A 15,857-nucleotide genomic window follows, 5' to 3' on the forward strand; every position below is an offset into this window, starting at 1 on the left:
TAAGTAAGCATACATTTTCTACATACATGGTCTATGTTACAGAAAGAGTGGGACAATTTTTCTGGCAGTTCTTATTTAGTCAACACTGTGACCTGAAGGACTTTCTGCCAAAATCTGCTTGCAAAAAGTAAAACCTCAAAGTGATAAACTCTGTCCCATGGACATACCAAAGTGATTATTATGTGAGAATTTGCTTTGGTTCTTTTGATCTTGCACAATAGCTTGGAAGCGTGGGATTTAAGTGAGAAGCCATCAGATCTAAATCCCGTAAGCCCAATTGGATCATTGAGGGATTGGTCCCTCCATTAGGACATTTTTACTCTTTTGAATGAACCGATTGACTGCTGGAATGATCCACATCCCAGTTGTTCACACATGGTATTGTGAATTGCCAATAGGGAAAAATAATTCCTCTGCCCAAGACAGAGTAATAGATACTTCCTGCATGGCCAGTGGACTGCTCGAAGCTCCAAAATGTTGATTGGTAACCTATGTTAATGCAGCTGCAGCAGTATCCAGTAGAGAGCCCATCCAGTGCAGTATTGAGTACCACAGAGGATTGCAGTAGGAAAATACCGGAGTTCCTCGTGGTAGGCTAGGGACGAGTCCCTGCAACGTCTGAGGGTAGTTATGGCTGAAGTACTGGTAGGGAAATGCTGTGCACATAACATGATATTTCTATGTCCCTGTATCATTCAGCTACTGTGAAGAGTCTTTTCGGTCTTCTTTATAAATTATACTCCACTGAAACCTTTGATTAAAATGTTTACATCTTGAATAGTAATTATTGACATCTGTTGCACCCAAAAGATAGTTAAAGGTATTAAACATTTTATGGGGCCACAATTATATACTATTAACAATTCAAAATCAAGTGAAATCTTTAATGAAGTTTTGCATCTTGAATAGTACTTGCTGATACTGAAAAATATTAATAAACAATTTGATTTCCCTTATGTCTGGTAATAGTAAATCACTATACTATATATGGCAGTTTACAGATCCAAGCCCAAGCAGGGGGCTGAAGAGGTCCATGATCCGGCTGAAGTCATCATCCAAGCGGGAGCTGAAGAGGTCCATGATCCGGCTGAAGTCATCATCCAAGCGGGAGCTGAAGAGGTCCATGATCCGGCTGAAGTCTTCTATCAACGGCATCTTCAATCTTCTTTCTTCCGGAGCCATCATCTTCCAGCCGACGCGGTTTTATCCTCTTCTCCCGACGCCTACTCGCCGAATGACGGTTCCTTTAAATGACGTCATCCAAGATGGGGTCCCTCGAATTCCGATTGGCTGATAGGATTCTATCAGCCAATCGGAATTAAGGTAGGAAAATTCTGATTGGCTGATGGAATCAGCCAATCAGAATCAAGTTCAATCCGATTGGCTGATCGGATCGGCCAATCAGAATTTTCCTACCTTAATTCCGATTGGCTGATAGAATCCTATCAGCCAATCGGAATTCGAGGGACGCCATCTTGGATGACGTCATTTAAAGGAACCGTCATTCGGCGAGTAGGAAGAGGATATTCCGCGTCGGCTGGAAGATGATGGCTCTGGAAGAAAGAAGATTGAAGATGCCGTTGATAGAAGACTTCAGCCGGATCATGGACCTCTTCAGCTCCCGCTTGGATGATGACTTCAGCCGGATCATGGACCTCTTCAGCTCCCGCTTGGATGATGACTTCAGCCGGATCATGGACCTCTTCAGCCCCCTGCTTGGGCTTGGATCAGGACATCGGAGGAGCTCTTCTGGATCGATCGGTGAACCTGGTATGGTGAAGACAAGGTAGGAAGATCTTCAGGGGCTTAGTGTTAGGTTTATTTAAGGGGGGTTTGGGTTAGATTAGGGGTATGTGGGTGGTGGGTTGTAATGTTGGGGGGGGGTATTGTATGTTTTTTTTTTACAGGCAAAAGAGCTGAATTTCTTGGGGAATGCCCCGCAAAGGGCCCTGTTCAGGGCTGGTAAGGTAAAAGAGCTTTGAACTTTAGTAATTTAGAATAGGGTAGGGCATTTTTTTATTTTGGGGGGCTTTGTTATTTTATTAGGGGGCTTAGAATAGGTGTAATTAGTTTAAAATTCTTGGGGCATGCCCCGCAAAGGGCCCTGTTCAGGGCTGGTAAGGTAAAAGAGCTTTGAACTTTAGTAATTTAGAATAGGGTAGGGCATTTTTTTATTTTGGGGGGCTTTGTTATTTTATTAGGGGGCTTAGAGTAGGTGTAATTAGTTTAAAATTGTTGTAATATTTTTCTGATGTTTGTAAATATTTTTTTATTTTTTGTAACTTAGTTCTTTTTTATTTTTTGTACTTTAGTTAGTTTATATCATTGTATTTATTTGTAGATTTTGTATTTAATTAATGTATTGATAGTGTAGTGTTAGGTTTAATTGTAGGTAATTGTAGGTATTTTATTTAATTAATTTATTGATAGTGTAGTGTTAGGTTTAATTGTAACTTAGGTTAGGATTTATTTTACAGGTAATTTTGTAATTATTTTAACTATTTTAGCTATTGTACCTGGTTAAAATAAATACAAAGTTACCTGTAAAATAAATATAAATCCTAAAATAGCTATAATATAAATATAATTTATATTGTAGCTATATTAGGATTTATTTTACAGGTAAGTATTTAGCTTTAAATAGGAATAATTAATTTATTAAGAGTTCATTTATTTCGTTAGATTTAAATTATATTTAACTTAGGGGGGTGTTAGTGCTAGGGTTAGACTTAGCTTTAGGGGTTAATAAATTTATTAGAATAGCGGTGAGCTCCAGTCGGCAGATTAGGGGTTAATGATTGAAGTTAGGTGTCTGCGATGTTAGGGAGGGCAGATTAGGGGTTAATACTATTTATTATAGGGTTAGTGAGGCGGATTAGGGGTTAATAACTTTATTATAATAGCGGTGTGGTCCGCTCGGCAGATTAGGGGTTAATAAGTGTAGTCAGGTGGAGGCGACGTTGTGGGGGGCAGATTAGGGGTTAATAAATATAATATAGGGGTCGGCGGTGTTAGGGGCAGCAGATTAGGGGTACATAAGTATAACGTAGGTGGCAGTCGGCAGATTAGGGGTTAATTATTGTAGGTAGCTGGCGGCGACGTTGTGGGGGGCAGGTTAGGGGTTAATAAATATAATATAGGGGTCGGCGGTGTTAGGGGCAGCAGATTAGGGGTACATAAGGATAACGTAGGTGGCGGTCGGCAGATTAGGGGTTAAAAAAATTTAATCGAGTGCCGGCGATGTGGGGGGGCCTCGGTTTAGGGGTGCATAGGTAGTTTATGGGTGTTAGTGTACTTTAGGGCACAGTAGTTAAGAGCTTTATGAACCGGTGTTAGCCCAGAAAGCTCTTAACTACTGACTTTTTTCTGCGGCTTGAGTTTTGTCGTTAGAATTCTAACGCTCACTTCAGCCACGACTCTAAATACCGGAGTTAGAAAGATTCCATTGAAAAGATAGGATACGCAATTGACGTAAGGGGATCTGCGGTATGGAAAAGTCGCGGCTGAAAAGTGAGCGTTAGACCCTTTTTTTGACTGACTCCAAATACCGGCGGTAGCCTAAAACCAGCGTTAGGAGCCTCTAACGCTGGTTTTCACGGCTACCGCCAAACTCCAAATCTAGGCCTAAGGGATTTAACGTACAGCAGAGTATAGTAGAGAATAGTAAACATTAGGAAGAAAAGACAAAGCAGGGTCTGTAGAGGTGTCATTATAACGGTCGCCCAAATCTTGAAATGGGCAAGGCCTGTGGACCATCATCATTCTAAAGGAAAATAATTTATTAAGTAAGCATACATTTTCTACATACATGGTCTATGTTACAGAAAGAGTGGGACAATTTTTCTGGCAGTTCTTATTTAGTCGACACTGTGACCTGAAGGACTTTTCTGCCAAAATCTGCTTGCGAAAAAGTAAAACCTCAAAGTGATAAACTCTGTCCCATGGACATACCAAAGTGATTATTATGTGAGAATTTGCTTTGGTTTTTTTGATCTTGTACAATAGCTTGGAAGCCTGGGATTTAAGTGAGAAGCCATCAGATCTAAATCCTGTAAGCCCAATTGGATCATTGAGGGATTGGTCTCTCCATTACGACATTTTTACTCTTTTGAATGGACCGATTGACTGCTGGAATGATCCACATCCCAATTGTTCACACATGGTATTGTGAATTGCCAATAGGGAGCAATAATTCCTCTCTGCCCAAGACAGAGTAATAGATACTTCCTGTATGGCCAGTGGACTGCTCGAAGCTCCAAAATGTTGATTGATAACCTATGTTAATGCAGCTGCAGCAGTATCCAGTAGAGAGCCCATCCAGTGCAGTATTGAGTACCACAGAAGATTGCAGTAGGAAAATACCGGAGTCCCTCGGGGTAGGCTAGGGACGAGTCCCTGCAATGTCTGAGGTTAGTTATGGCTGAAGTACTGGTAGGAAAATGCTGTGCACATAACATGATATTTCTATGTCTCTGTATCATTCAGCTACTGTGAAGAGTTTTTTCGGTCTTCTTTGTAAATTATACACCCCAGAAACTTTGGGTCTCACATAGGTTTGCCCTGAGGAAACCCCAATGATGTTGTAGTCACATGGGGGGTAAAACGTGCGTTAGCAGTGACGTCACCAAAGCAGGCAGCTCAACTTGTTCCTATCACGGCCTGACAGAGGAGAACTTTGGTTCTTTGGCCATCCATGTGATATGGTGAAGTGTCTGGATGCTTTTTTTTCCTAAGGCACCGGTCTCGGTTGCAACCTTACTACCGGGCATTTTTTTCTGGAGTTCTATGGGACTTAATATGAAGGACATACGGTGGTAAATATACAGCATCATAAAAGAAAGGGACGTGCATTACTCAGCAAAGCTTTAAGTGTGTGAGAGGGTAACAAGTCCCTCAGCTGTCTCTATGCTTCCCTGATGCTGGTCTCACCATGTCCATATCGCTGTTAGTACTGAGTAATAGGTGCTAATCTGTAAATGGCACCACTATTTAGCAATGCTCATACTTTTGTACTGGTAGTGTTTTGATTTAACTGGGGGTGCACATAGATCCTGATCTGCGTATTTTCCATGATACTGTATAGCTACTGTGATATGTAGTGGTGTCCTCTGGTACAGGTATTGCGCATACCCCATTTCACTTCACTTACCGCTAACAGATTGAATGTATACTGTTTGCTGCAACTGTTGAATATACTGTGTATATGTCTCTATGTATATCCCAGCATAGATCCCCAAGGACTACTATGGTGGCAGATTTTTGCTTTCGTAGCAAAGCCGTCCTCTAGTGGAGGTGTTGCTGACCTACTCTGGTTTCTGATTGATAGTTGTGTACACCGGGCCCATTTCCATTGTATTTGATCACATTAAGGCATCTATTTATCAAGCCGTCAACCACAAATACGCTGGAATTCCGCAGCGTATTTGTGGCAAGCCTGATTCCCCTTAGTTATCAAACCCTACAGACCGGCAAAAGTAGAATTTTGTGACGTAACATGCGATCCGCCGGACTCAGTCCAACACAGATCGATGCTTATGTCATTACAGATGTTCCGATCTGACTAGTTATCAAATTTCTACCAGGTACGCTCGCCTCTATTCCAGCCCAGCGTACCTGGTTTTCAATCCGCCGCCCTGGAGGCAGCGGATGCCATAGGAATCAATGGTGAAAGCAGCGAAAGCTTATGTTCGCTGCTGCCCGATATCCCATTGATTCCTATGGTAATGTTTACACCTAACACCCTAACATGTACCCCAAGTCTAAACACCCCTAATCTGCCCCCCTACACCGCCGCCACCTACATTATATTTATTAACCCCTAATCTGCCACCCCTAAACCGCTGCCACCTAAATTATACTTATTAAGCCTTAATCTGCTGCCCCGACACCGCCGCCACCTACATAAAGTTATTAACCCCTAATCTGCCACCCTACACTGCCACCACCTACATTATACTTATTAACCCATAATCTGCCCCCCCTACACCGCCGCCACCTACATTATATTTATTAACCCCTAATCTGCCCCCCTACACCGCCGCCACTATATTAAATTTATTAACCCCTAAACCTAAATCTAAATAAATATTCCTATCATTAAATAAATTATTCCTATTCCTGTATCTATCTTAGGGTTTATTTTTATTTTACAGGCAAGTTTGTATTTATTTTAACTAGGTACAATATTTATTAAATAGTTATTAACTATTTAATAACTTCCTAGTTAAAATAAATACAAATATACCTGTAAAATAAAACCTAACCTAAGTTACAATTACACCTAACACTACACTATAATTAAATAAATTCCCTAAACTAAATACAATTAAATAAAATTATCTAAAGTACAACCCCCCCCCACTAAATTACAGAAAATAATAAACAAATTACAAGATTTTTAAACTAATTACACCTAATCTAATCCCCCTAACAAAATAAAAAAGCCCCCCCAAAATAAAAAAGCCCTTCCCTACACTAAATTACAAACAGCCCTTAAAAGGGCCTTTTGCGGGGCATTGCCCTAAAGTAATCAGCTCTTTTACCTGTAAAAAAACAAATTATAACCCCCCCAATATTAAAACCCACCACCCACACAACCCTACTCTAAAACCCACCTAATCCCCCTTTAAAAAAAAAAACTAACACTAACCCCTTTAAGATCACCCTACCGTGAGAAGTCTTCACCCAACCGGGCCAAAGTCCTCAACGAATCCGGCAGAAGTGGTCCTCCAGATGGGCAAAAGTGGTCCTCCAGATGGGCAGAAGTCTTCATCCAGACGGCATCTTCTATCTTCATCCATCCGACGCATAGCGGCTCCATCTTCTAGACATCCGATGTGGAGCATCCTCTTCTGACGACGTCTTCTTGAACAATGAAGGTTCCTTTAAATGACGTCATCCAAGATGGTGTCCCTTCAATTCTGATTGGCTGATAGAATTCTATCAGCCAATCAGAATTAAGGTAGAAAAAATCCTATTGGCTGATGCAATCAGCCAATAGGATTGAGCTGGCATTCTATTGGCTGATTGGAACAGCCAATAGAATGCGAGCTCAATCCTATTGGCTGATTGGATCAGCCAATAGGATTGAACGTCAATTCTATTGGCTGATTGCATTAGCCAATAGGATTTTTCCTACCTTAATTCCGATTGGCTGATAGAATTCTATCAGCCAATCAGAATTGAAGGGACACCATCTTGGATGACGTCACTTAAAGGAACTGTCATTGTTCAAGAAGACGTCGGATGAAGAGGATGCTCCGCGTCGGATGGCTAGAAGATGGAGCCGCTCCACGCCGGATGGATGAAGATAGAAGATGCTGTCTGGATGAAGACTTCTGCACGTCTTGATGACCACTTCTGTCCGTCTGGAGGACCACTTCTGCCCGTCTGGAGGATCACTTCTGCCGGATTCGTTGAGGACTTTGGCCCGGTTGGGAGAAGACTTCTCACGGTAGTGCGATCTTCAAAGGGTTAGTGTTAGGTTATTTAAAGGGGGGATTGGGTGGGTTTTAGAGTAGTGTTGGTTGTGTGGGTGGTGGGTTTTAATGTTGGGGGGGGGGTTGTAATTTTTTTTTACAGGTAAAAGAGCTGATTACTTTGGGGTAATGCCCCGCAAAAAGCCCTTTTAAGGGCTATTTGTAATTTAGTGTAGGGTAGGGCTTTTTTATTTTTTTTGGGGGGGGTTTATTTTGTTAGGGGGATTAGATTAGGTGTAATTAGTTTAAAAATCTTGTAATTTGTTTATTATTTTCTGTAATTTAGTGTTTTGTTTTTTTTGTTTTTAGATAATTTTATTTAATTGTATTTAGTTTAGGGAATTTATTTAATTATAGTGTAGTGTTAGGTGTAATTGTAACTTAGGTTAGGTTTTATTTTACAGGTATATTTATATACTAGGAAGTTATTAAATAGTTATTAACTATTTAATAACTATTGTACCTAGTTAAAATAAATACAAACTTGCCTGTAAAATAAAAATAAACCCTAAGCTAGATACAATGTAACCATTAGTTATATTGTAGCTAGCTTAGGGTTTATTTTATAGGTAAATATTTAGTTTTAAATAGGAATAATTTATTTAATTATAGGAATATTTATTTAGATTTCTTTAAATTCTATTTAAGTTAGGGGGTGTTAGGGTTAGGGTTAGATTAGGGCGGCAGATTAGGGGTTAATAAGTATAATGTAGGTGGCGGCGGTGTAGAGGGGGCAAATTAGGGGTTAATAAGTATAATGTAGGTGGCGGCAGTGTAGGAGGCGGAAGATTAGGGGTTAATAAGTATAATGTAGGTGGCGGTGGGCTCCGGGAGCAGCGGTTTAGGGGTTAAACACTTTATTTAGTTGCAGCGGGGTCCATGAGCGGCGGTTTAGGGGTTAATACATTCATTAGAGTTGTGGCGGTTTAGGGGTAAAACAGTATAGTGGCGGTGTTTAGTGACATTATACCAATAAGGCTGTGAAAAAGCCGAAGAGCAGCAAGATCGATGACTGTTAGTTAACAACAGTCCGCTGCTCATCGCCCCGTACTTGGTGCGAGGCTTTTTGACAGCTTTTTTGGTAACTTTGGAGAACGTATTCAGGTCCACGGCAGCGATGTTAGGCGATCTTAGGCGAGCGTATTGGTGCCGTTGAATGCAAGTAAGTTGACGGCCCGGGTTGATAAATAGATGCCTAAGTGTGTACTACAATAAATTTGTTTTGGCAACTAATACATTTTGATTGAATTGTATGCTGCAAACCCTGTCTTTTATTTTGGTATATAATTGGTTCCTGCTTGCTCTCTCTTTCACTTTTTAAAAAATATTATTTTTAAGGGTCTGCATACTATTTTCTAGGGTTGCTATACCCTCTCTAAAGTTTTGTTGGGCATATATATACAAAAAATGTTTATGACCTCCCTATATATATTTTTCACATAGTTCTGAAGTCCCAATTTGTAATCCATAAGCAAGTAACTGGAACAACCTCTATTCTCAACCATCTCTTACGAGGCCAAGAACAAAACTAAGAGAGAGATGGGAGGGGGGAAGTATTTTAAGCTCTGATATGGGTTATTGACCTACTCCTAGTGGTGAGATATATATGCCATATGTTATAGAGGACTGTGGACCATCATCATTTTACAAAAGAAAAACACAATTGATTACAACCTTGTTTATTAAAATTTTAATACAAGAGCGGAAGTCTCTGGAGTTTTATAGGAATTCATCCATTAGTTATACCGCAGAGGTAATATACCTTTCTCCTGTTAAGTGTAGTCAGTCCACAGGTCATCCATTACTTATGGGATTATATCTCCTCCCTAACAGGAAGTGCAAGAGGATCACCCAAGCAGAGCTGCTATATAGCTCCTCCCCTCTACGTCATACCCATTCATTCTCTTGCACCTAACTAATAGATAGGACGTGTGAGAGGACTGTGGTTATTAAAATTAGTTTTTATATCTTCAATCAAAAGTTTGTTATTTTAAACAGCACCGGAGTGTGTTGTTTTTTCTCAGGCAGCATTAGAAGAAGAATCTACCTGAGTTTATGTATGATCTTAGCGGTCGTAACTAAGATCCATTTGCTGTTCTCGGCCATTCTGAGGAGTGAGGTAACTTCAGATCAGGGGACAGCGGGCAGGGTTCACCTGCAAGGAGGTATGTTGCAGTATATTATTTTCTAAGGAATGGAATTGACTGAGAAAATACTGCTAATACCCATATAATGTAAGTGCAGCCTTAAATGCAGTAGTAGCGACTGGTATCAGGCTGATATGTATGTATGTTACACTGAGGTATTTCTGGGGAATGGAACTTCACTAAGAAAATACTGTGTACATTTAACTTATATTTGAGCCCCCACTGCAGTGTAAGCGACTAGCAGCAGGCTTATTAGTATCATTTCATAATTTTATTTTAAAACGTTTTACTGGCATGTTAATCGTTTTTCTCTGAGGTACTGGTGATAAAAAATTTTGGGCATTATTTTTCCACATGGCTGTCGTTTATTTATGAATAAATTCAGTTTGCTGAGCTTCCCCACTGTTATAATATGAGTGGGAGGGGCCTATTTTGACGCTTTCTTGCGCAGTAAGAATTCACTCACAGTCTTCCTATCCCTTCCTCCATGATCCAGGACGTCTCTACAGAGCCCAGGGGTCTCCAAAACTAGTTTTGAGGGAGGTAATCACTCACAGCAGACCTGTGACAGTGTGCTTTTGACTGTGATAAAACGTTTTATATTCTGTTATCCGTTTTTTGGGTATTAAGGGGTTAATCATCCATTTGCTGGTGGGTGCAATCCTTTGCTAACTTACTGCATTTATTGTGTAAATTTGGTTGCTATAACAAATTTGGTTCATTGTAATTCAACTGTGACAGTTTATTAGTGTTTCTTAAAGGCACAGTAACGTTTTTTATATTGCTTGTAAATTTATTTCAAAAGTTTTTTCCAAGCTTGTTAGTTTCATTGCTAGTCTGTTAAACATGTCTGACACAGAGGAAACTCTTTGTGCAATATGTTTAAAGGCCAATGTGGAGCCCAATAGAAATTTGTGTACTAATTGCATTGATGCTACTTTAAATAAAAGTGTACATGTAAAGAAAATTTCACCAGACAACGAGGGGGAAGTTATGCCGACTAACTCTCCTCACGTGTCAGTACCTGCGTCTCCCGCTCGGGAGGTGCGTGATATTGTGGCGCCAAGTACATCAGGACGGCCCATACAAATCACTTTGCAAGACATGGCTAATGTTATGACTGAAGTATTATCTAAATTACCAGAAATTAGGGGTAAACGCGACCACTCTGGGGTGAGAACAGAGTGCGCTGATAATATTAGAGCCATGTCTGATACTGCGTCACAATATGCAGAACATGAGGACGGAGAGCTTCATTCTGTGGGTGACGGATCTGATCCAAGTAAACTGGACTCAGACATTTCAAATTTTAAATTTAAGCTTGAGAACCTCCGTGTATTGCCAGGGGAGGTATTAGCGGCTCTGAATGATTGTAACACGGTTGCAATTCCAGAGAAAATGTGTAGGCTGGATAGATACTATGCGGTACCGGTGTGTACTGATGTTTTTCCTATACCTAAGAGGCTTACAGAAATTATTAACAAGGAGTGGGATAGACCCGGTGTGCCTTTTTCACCCCCTCCTATATTTAGAAAAATGTTTCCAATAGACGCCACCACACGGGACTTATGGCAGACGGTCCCTAAGGTGGAGGGAGCAGTTTCTACTCTGGCTAAGCGCACCACTATCCCGGTGGAGGATAGCTGTGCTTTTTCAGATCCAATGGATAAAAAGTTAGAGGGTTACCTTAAGAAAATGTTTGTTCAACAAGGTTTTATATTACAACCCCTTGCATGCATTGCGCCTGTCACGGCTGCGGCGGCATTCTGGTTTGAGTCTCTGGAAGAGACCATTAACTCAGTTACATTGGATGAAATTACAGACAAGCTTAGAGTACTTAAGCTAGCCAATTCATTTATTTCCGATTCGCCATTCAAGCGCGCAGAGCGCTGTGGCTTAAATCTTGGTCAGCCGATGTAACCTCTAAATCTAAATTGCTTAACATACCTTTCAAAGGGCAGACATTATTCGGGCCCGGTTTGAAAGAAATTATCGCTGACATTACTGGAGGTAAGGGTCATGCCCTGCCTCAAGACAGAGCCAAACCTAGGGCTAGACAGTCTAATTTTCGTGCCTTTCGTAACTTCAAGGCAGGAGCAGCATCAACTTCCTCAGCTCCAAAGCAGGAAGGAACTGTTGCTCGCTACAGACAGGGCTGGAAACCTAACCAGTCCTGGAACAAGGGCAAGCAGGCCAGAAAGCCTGCTGCTGCCCCTAAGACAGCATGAAGTGAGGGCCCCCGATCCGGAAACGGATCTAGTGGGGGGCAGACTTTCTCTCTTCACCCAGGCTTGGGCAAGAGATGTCCAGGATCCCTGGGCTTTAGAGATCATATCTCAGGGATATCTTCTGGACTTCAAAGCTTCTCCTCCAAAAGGGAGATTTCATCTTTCAAGGCTGTCAGCAAACCAGCTAAAGAGAGAAGCGTTTCTACGCTGTGTACAAGACCTTTTACTAATGGGAGTGATCCATCCAGTTCCGCGGTCGGAACACGGACAAGGGTTTTACTCAAATCTGTTTGTGGCTCCCAAAAAAGAGGGAACCTTCAGACCAATTTTGGACTTAAAGATCCTAAACAAATTCCTAAGAGTTCCATCGTTCAAAATGGAGACTATTCGGACAATCTTACCTATGATCCAAAGGGGTCAATACATGACCACAGTGGATTTAAAGGATGCCTACCTCCACATACCGATTCACAAGGATCATTATCGGTACCTAAGGTTTGCCTTCCTAGACAGGCATTACCAGTTTGTAGCTCTTCCCTTCGGGTTAGCCACGGCTCCAAGAATCTTTACAAAGGTTCTGGGCTCTCTTCTGGCGGTTCTAAGACCGCGAGGAATTTCGGTAGCTCCGTACCTAGACGACATTCTGATACAAGCGTCAAGTTTCCAGACTGCCAAGTCTCATACAGAGTTGGTTCTGGCATTTCTAAGGTCGCATAGGTGGAAGGTGAACGTAGAAAACAGTTCTCTAAGGCCACTCACAAGAGTTCCTTTCTTGGGGACTCTTATAGATTCTGTAGAAATGAAAATTTACCTGACAGAAGACAGGTTAACAAAACTTCTAAATGCTTGCCGTGTCCTTCGTTCCATTCAACACCCGTCAGTGGCTCAATGCATGGAGGTAATCGGCTTAATGGTAGCGGCAATGGACATAGTACCTTTTGCACGCCTGCATCTCAGACCACTACAATTGTGCATGCTAAGTCAGTGGAATGGGGATTACTCAGATTTGTCCCCTATGCTGAATCTGGATCAAGAGACCAGAGATTCTCTTCTATGGTGGCTTTCTCGGCCACATCTGTCCAGGGGGATGCCCTTCAGCAGGCCAGACTGGACAATTGTAACAACAGACGCCAGCCTACTAGGTTGGGGCGCTGTCTGGAATTCCCTGAAGGCTCAGGGATCATGGACTCAGGAGGAGAGTCTCCTTCCAATAAACATTCTGGAATTGAGAGCAGTTCTCAATGCTCTTCTGGCTTGGCCTCAGCTAGCAACTCTGAGGTTCATCAGGTTCCAGTCGGACAACATCACGACTGTGGCTTACATCAACCATCAGGGAGGGACAAGGAGTTCCCTAGCGATGATGGAAGTCTCAAAGATAATTCGCTGGGCAGAGTCTCACTCTTGCCACCTGTCAGCGATCCACATCCCAGGCGTGGAGAACTGGGAGGCGGATTTCCTAAGTCGCCAGACTTTTCATCCGGGGGAGTGGGAACTTCACCCGGAGGTATTTGCACAACTGCTTCGGCGTTGGGGCAAACCAGATCTGGATCTCATGGCGTCTCGCCAGAACGCCAAGCTTCCTTGTTACGGATCAAGATCCAGGGACCCGGAAGCGGTTCTGATAGATGCTCTGACAGCACCTTGGGTCTTCAACATGGCTTATGTGTTTCCACCCTTCCCGATACTTCCTCGTCTGATTGCCAGGATCAAGCAGGAGAGAGCATTGGTGATTCTAATAGCGCCTGCGTGGCCACGCAGGACCTGGTATGCAGATCTAGTGGACATGTCGTCCTGTCCACCTTGGTCTCTGCCTCTGAGACAGGACCTTCTGGTTCAGGGTCCTTTCAAACATCCAAATCTAATTTCTCTGAGGCTGACTGCATGGAGATTGAACGCTTGATTCTATCAAAGCGTGGATTCTCGGAGTCAGTGATTGATACCTTAATACAGGCTAGGAAACCTGTTACCAGGAAAATTTACCATAAAATATGGCGTAAATACTTACATTGGTGCGAATCCAAGAGTTACTCATGGAGTAAGGTTAGGATTCCTAGGATATTGTCTTTTCTACAAGAAGGCTTAGAAAAGGGTTTATCTGCTAGTTCGTTAAAGGGACAGATCTCAGCTCTGTCCATTCTTTTGCACAAGCGTCTGTCAGAAGTTCCAGACGTTCAGGCTTTTTGTCAGGCTTTGGCCAGGATTAAGCCTGTGTTTAAGACTGTTGCTCCGCCATGGAGCTTAAACTTAGTTCTTAATGTTTTACAGGGTGTTCCGTTTGAGCCCCTTCATTCCATTGATATCAAGCTGTTATCTTGGAAAGTTCTGTTCTTAATGGCTATTTCTTCGGCTCGAAGAGTCTCTGAGTTATCAGCCTTACATTGTGATTCCCCTTATCTGATTTTTCATTCAGACAAGGTAGTTCTGCGTACTAAACCTGGGTTCTTACCTAAGGTAGTTACTAACAAGAATATCAATCAAGAGATTGTTGTTCCTTCATTGTGCCCTAATCCTTCCTCAAAGAAGGAACGACTTCTGCACAATCTGGACGTTGTCCAGGCCCTGAAATTCTATTTCCAGGCAACTAAAGATTTTCGACAAACTTCTTCCCTGTTTGTCGTTTATTCGGGACAGAGGAGAGGTCAAAAGGCTTCGGCTACCTCTCTCTCCTTCTGGCTTCGTAGCTTAATACGTTTAGCCTATGAGACTGCTGGACAGCAGCCTCCTGAAAGAATTACAGCTCATTCTACCAGAGCTGTGGCTTCCACTTGGGCCTTTAAAAATGAGGCCTCTGTTGAACAGATTTGCAAGGCTGCAACTTGGTCTTCACTTCACACCTTTTCCAAATTTTACAAATTTGACACTTTTGCTTCTTCGGAGGCTGTTTTTGGGAGAAAGGTTCTTCAGGCAGTGGTTCCTTCCGTGTAAAGGTCCTGCCTGTCCCTCCCGTCATCCGTGTACTTTTAGCTTTGGTATTGGTATCCCATAAGTAATGGATGACCCGTGGACTGACTACACTTAACAGGAGAAAACATAATTTATGCTTACCTGATAAATTCCTTTCTCCTGTAGTGTAGTCAGTCCACGGCCCGCCCTGTTTTTACGGCAGGTCTAAATTTTAAATTAAACTCCAGTCACCACTGCACCCTATAGTTTCTCCTTTCTCGTTTGGTTTTGGTCGAATGACTGGGTATGACGTAGAGGGGAGGAGCTATATAGCAGCTCTGCTTGGGTGATCCTCTTGCACTTCCTGTTAGGGAGGAGATATAATCCCATAAGTAATGGATGACTCGTGGACTGACTACACTACAGGAGAAAGGAATTTATCAGGTAAGCATAAATTATGTTTTTATGAACCTGCAAAAGACATTGAAGTTCCTTTAGCATATCTCGCAATACTTCCTGGAGGCCTCAGGGACTAGGAGGTGAGGGAGATTTGTGGGCTAGGCCATGGGTGTTCAGTGGGTAAAAATGCAACCGGAGGCATTAAAGTGAGTTAATAAGATTGCAGGGCTCCCTGAATCCAATCCACAAGGGCCATACCAGAAGTTAAGGATATTTCTAATATTCAAACTCAGGGCTGGCTCAAGACATTGTGCTGCCTGGGTCAGAGAATACAATGACGCCACCCAATAGTAACATTACTGATCACCATATCAACCTTCTAGCCTGGCTGCTGACCTTACTAAACCTGCCTACCTGCATACAACTAATGCTTATGCACAATAGCGGCATAAGTGGGAAGGAAGTTAGGGGGCCGATTCTGTGTCTCTGTGCATGATGAGTTAATGCTGCTGGGAGTCTACAAATGCATACATGGAGACAGAAGACAGGAATGGTCTGGGTCTGACAGTGACTGCCTCAGTCAATGAAGTGCTGCCTGTGTTCATTGGACCCAGTTGGTCCTATGGTTGAGCCGCCTCTGTTTAAACTGATTGATCCTATTGATCTCATTAGTCTTCAAAATAGATTGAAAATAAATTATAGTTTGTCTATAGCACTTGTGC

The sequence above is a fragment of the Bombina bombina genome, chromosome 6 (genome assembly GCF_027579735.1).
Source record: "Bombina bombina isolate aBomBom1 chromosome 6, aBomBom1.pri, whole genome shotgun sequence".
Taxonomy (NCBI): Eukaryota; Metazoa; Chordata; class Amphibia; order Anura; family Bombinatoridae; genus Bombina; species Bombina bombina.